The sequence below is a fragment of the Salvelinus sp. IW2-2015 genome, linkage group LG1 (genome assembly GCF_002910315.2).
Source record: "Salvelinus sp. IW2-2015 linkage group LG1, ASM291031v2, whole genome shotgun sequence".
In the NCBI taxonomy this organism is placed as follows: Eukaryota; Metazoa; Chordata; class Actinopteri; order Salmoniformes; family Salmonidae; genus Salvelinus; species Salvelinus sp. IW2-2015.
The window spans coordinates 39,637,176-39,642,749 of NC_036838.1; positions in this window are offsets into that span (position 1 = coordinate 39,637,176).

A 5,574-nucleotide genomic window follows, 5' to 3' on the forward strand; every position below is an offset into this window, starting at 1 on the left:
GGGAGGGAGGGAGGGAGGGAGGGAGGGAGGGCAAAACAGGTGCATACACATGGATGGGTTCAGGCTAGCAGACCCATTGATGTTTTATTGAGTAGTCTTAACAAAATGAACATAGGTTCATGGAGGAATGGGAATGCAAACTCTCAGACAGTCATAATACTTCCTTTACCATCTCCTGTAGAAAAACATGGAGAATAAGGGTGAGTACAGCATGAGATATGGAGAGGTAGAGGAGAGGGTGTGGTCTGTTACGTTAGTATTGTCAGTTGCATTGACTGATTGGCTTATGGAATGTGGGGCTTTGAGTGTGAATCCGATGGTAGATTTAGTGTGCAGAAGACATCATGCTATGGGTGAATTATAATTTTTGCTAAATCTGTGGTGTGTTGTAATGCTTTGAGTGGCTGAGGTAGGGAGCGAGTAGGGAAAGCAGTGAAATACATACGTCTCACTCCTCTGCTCCCCCTAGCCTCTTCCTACCTATATATCCTCGTTCCATCTCCTATTCTCTCTCCGAACCTACCYTCTATCTCCCTCTCCTTTCCTCTCCCTTCTCCCTCTTCTCTGTGCTTCTGTCTTTGACATTCTGTTGTGGTTTATTCATTGAGTAGTGAGTTATACCAAAATGCTTATTGTTCTGATATAGTTTTATCATATAGTAGAGTTACTGATATAGTTGTATCATATAGTAGAGTTAGGAGTTATATCAAGATACTTATTGTTCTGATATGTTTTATCATATAGAGTTAGGATTTATACCAAAATCTTATTGTTCTGATGTAGTTTTATCATATAGTAGAGTTAGGAGTTATACAAGATACTTATTGTTCTGATGTAGTTTATCATATAGTAGAGTTAGGATTTATACAAGATACTTATTGTTCTATTAGTTTTATCATATAGTAGAGTTAGAAGTTATACAAGATACTTATTGTTCTGATTTAGTGTATCATTAGTAGAGTTAGGAGTTATATCAAGATACTTATTGTTCTGATGTAGTTTTATCATATAGTACAGTTAGGAGTTATACCAAGATACTTATTATTCTGATGTAGTTTTATCATTAGTAGAGTTAGAAGTTTTATAACCAGTACTTATTATGTTCAGTTATACCAAGATACTTATTGTTCTGTTCAGAGGATTGTCTTAACTCATGTCATTAGAAGAAGAATGGCTATTTTGTCTCTTTTCATCTAGAATTGATGACGGCACAACCCATACTGTTTATGACGCAGCCAATAGAACTTATTTTATTCATAACTAATGGTAGATCACGGTTGGATGTCATTGGCTTAGGGGAACGGAACACAGGGACAGCATTGTCTCTTTGCAAGGAGGATGGGCTTCAACAAGGGAAAGTTCCGATGCGCGTGAGTGTGAGTACGTGCGCGTTTGTGCGTGGAGGGGGTTTGAGTTAGCAAGAGACTGAAGTCATCTCTGAGTTTTCTAAAGTGATGAAACTGGTCGGAATGTGTCTGGAAGACAGGACATCACATTTGATCCTAATGTGTCACTGGAGTTATTTGTGGACTCTGGGGGATGACTCATAATACTCTACAACCTCTCCCCTTTGCTAACCTCACCATCTTGTCAGCCCCTCACTTCAATTCCCTCTCCCCTTTTCTTCTCCCCCCCTCCCTTCACCTGCTTCTTCTTTCTCCGGGGGCGAAGATCGTTAGGTGTCTTATCTAAAGGTCTTTACATCACTCACAGCTCTGTTATCGCTGCAGCCAGGGCGCCTCTCGCTTCTCTCCTCCCTCCGCAGAAAATAGATTGAACTGAGGAAGGGAGGGATGGAGGGATGGATGGAGAGATAGAGGGATGAAAGAAAGTGGGGCGGAGAGGTTCGACCTGTCTGGACAGCCTCCTTTCCCTGTTTGTTTTGGTGTACATGGAAGCGGGCATTGACGCAGGCTGGACCAATGTAATCAATCCAATCCAGAACGGGGTMCGGAAATAGTGACTAATAACCGCACACACACGCAGAAACAGACACACACACTTATCACTGCTGTCATGTGTGTGGAGTGGACTCAGGCAACAGAGTYTGGTTTATATCTGTGTGCGTGTGTTTACTGTAAATAAATGTAGAATAAGCTAATACGCTTTCTGTATTCCATCAAACTTGCCTGGCTGTTGACCATAGGGATCAGCTTTAGGATTATGTCACTCAAAGCCAAKACCTCGGCTTACCAGCACTCTCTCTCACACACAGAGAAATGGTATGCGTAATTCAAACCTGTTCCCACCACAAACACATTCTTTGATTATAGCTCTCTCTTCTTCTCTCAGTCCCTCTGTCTCTCTACCTCTCCTTTAAATATCTGTTTCTGTCTCACCTTCTTTTCCTCTATCATTCTCAACTTCCATCATCCCTCTTCTCTCTGTCTCTCTCTCTCTTAACCCCTTTCAGTTTTAGGTAATGATATTTCAGGTCTTCCTTCATTCCTTCTCTCTGTCCCTCCTCTCTCCCCTCTACCTCCCCTCTACTCCCTCTATCCCTCTCTTTGTCCCTCCTCTCTCTCCAATACCTCTATCCCTCTCTTTGTCCCTCCTCTCTCCCCTCTACCCCTCTCTCCATCCTTCCGCTCTCCCCCCCTATCCCTCTCTTTGTCCCTCCTCTCTCCCCTCTACTCCATCTATCCCTCTCTTTGTCCCTCCTCTCTCCCCTCTACTCCATCTATCCCATATAACCCTGAAACTCTAGGAGCTCTTAAACTACAAAACAGCTTGTTGTTCTGTGGGATCAAACTTCAGAATGAATAAAATAGTGTGTGTGCATATGTGTGTGTGGTATTACCTCTCCTAGGCCTCTGATTGTTGACTTGTCCATATTCAACCAGTTAATAATGTGGAGGCTGTTTTTACTCTCTCATCTTCTGCCTCGCCTGCAACATAGCACCAATAATGACCTCCTCGAAACAAGATGGAAGGAGAAGGCGATGACTCACAGTGAGAAGATGAGAGGATAGAGTGCAGGAGAGGACATGGGGACACTCTGAGTTGCTATTCATTTCATAAGAAGGAATTCCCCTTGACCACGCCGACAAATTGGGAAAACAAACATTTGTTCCCATCCATTATAAAAGAGCCAACTTCGTTTTYGATTTTTTGTTATTCAGAAATAACAAAGCATGCCGAAAAGCTGCTGTGTTGTTCAATGTACATGTAACCAGGTCAAAAATCCCGACCTACGGTCCACAATATTCCAACATAGGGAAATAAAGCCTGAGAGAAGTGCCCTGTGGCTTCAGGCTATTCGGGTGGAAGAGTGGGAAATTGTGGGGACCCGGTGTCCAAGTAGACTATGTGTGTGGGAAACATTTAATCACAGGTTAGACATTTAACTCATTTAGTATAGTCCGTTTGTAGCTCCACTTACAACCTGTAGCTTTACACTCTGTTGGTTTGTGTTGTTGGTCTTGGCAAGCTTAATGTCCTGGTTGGTATTTATTGTAGCTAGCACTCATGTGGCTAACTTTAGCACCGTCATGAAAAGGGGCATGAGGAAGCCCTACAATAATAGTTTTTTCTAACTAGTGAGAATGCTCGGGAGCAGGCAAGGTTGAAAAGTCATCTTTAGACATGTTGTACTTTTCTTAAATGTAGTTTTGTAATTGAATAAAACAAGAAGACAACAAGACAATTGCGTTTGAAAAAGGTCAAGTTTTTGCTGTGAGCCAATTGGGTAACCAAGGTAACCATGGGTTGTTTTCCCCACAGGCGGGCAGGGCCGCAACGTTCCATTTAATACTTACTGGGACTATACATTGGCAAGTGGATAAGAGGAGAAGGGTGGGAGGAGAGGAAAGGGGAGCGTGAGAGATGGAGAGTGAAGAAGAAGAAGGAGAGATAGGCATAATGCATTTGCAGGATTATATCATGATGTCAGAGCTAAGATGGAGTTGAAGATTAAAGAGTGCCCATAGCAGAGGGCTTCATGTACAAATGACAGTATGAAATAAATGATTGTATGGTCAGAATAAAGATGGAGCATTGGATACAGCAGTAAGGCTACTGACTGAGATKAAGGGCATTGGAGTTGACAGAGTGGAAGAGAGTGGTGGATGTGATAGACTGGTGATCCAGGATGACTGTAACTCCCTGCTGTCAGACAAGCTGAAAGTGTTAAAGTCAACGAGAGTGAGACGGCTACACAAACACAGTTATATCGACAGAAACGCTAAGGTTGAGAGGATGCTCACAAGTACTCAGACACCAAAAGAAAAATACAGTCACACGTCTATACGGGGTTTGGGGTGTTGGGTGTCTCTGTGACTAACTCGCTGCTGTTTTCTATGGCTTTCTATTCCTATGTGATTTTCTCTACTGTCACGTAGGGTCCAAAGCCATTGGGTACAGAGTGGAACATCTGCTAAAGAAAGGGGAGAGGAGGAGAGCAGTGGGGTGAGGTTGTCAGGGCTTGAGGAAGGAGAGGTTAACTCATCTGCAGCATAACTCAACACACACTTGAATCTTCTCTTTGTGCCAGACTGGGTTCGAACGCCTTTCCTTTCATTCTCCTCTATTTATTTATCTGCATGAATTAAATTTTAATGAATTAATTACTTTTTATTTTTCGTGTCAAATCGCCAGTTGGCAACACATCCCTTCTGGGATTAATTGACACATAAACAAACATTACATTAATTCACTGTGATCATTCAGTGATAATTCTTCTTCCGGTGCATATATACATATTTATTTATTTGTATTATTTTCTCTGCTCTAGGGTTATAATTATTGCATGTATAACCTTACTTACTATTACGTATTCATTTATTTTTCACTGTTTATGCGGTGCGCAGTGCACAGAATACCGGAAGAATTATCACAGTGAATTATTGTAATCTTTGTTTATGTGTCAATTAATCCAGAACGGGATGGGTTGTCAACTGATGATTTGACATGAAAATAAAATGTCATGCCTTGAGGTGTCTTCAGTAAGCAGCCCTAGCTCAGGCTCAGAATTAACTGGCCCAGTATGAGACAGGTTGAACAGAGCAACACTTCCCTAGAACACACACAAACAAAAAACACACATACACACTCCCTAATGGACGCTTGTTCATGCTGACTCAGGTTGGTATCTAATGAAGCTCTCAATTGTACCACCTGTCTCTTAATCTCACAGTAGCATGTGATTGGCAGAGAGGAAGATCTGTGACTGTTAGTCCATATGGGAGAGAAAGATTCAAATTACCACAAAGGTGTGTTAAAGTATTCTCCAGCCAGGCATATCTGTGGGTTCCTGACAACTGTCTTTTCTGACAACCCAAAGATTGCACCTCAATTGTCAAATAGATAGACTGTAGCTGAAAATCAAGCAAACTACTGTGTGTGCTGCATATCACTTGTATATCACAGTGAGTATTCTTTTTGCCTCAGCTGGACAGTAATCTGTCATAATACATTATTTCAGGTGTAATAACTCCTGATGCTAGTCAGTTTCGTCCTGTAATGCTGTAGGGAGAGCCTGATAAGAAATTAGCTTGCCTCCTGCTTGAGTGGCAGAGTTCGATAAAATGTCTATCTAATCCTCAACGCAGGTCTTGTGACCTTTGTGTGCTCGTG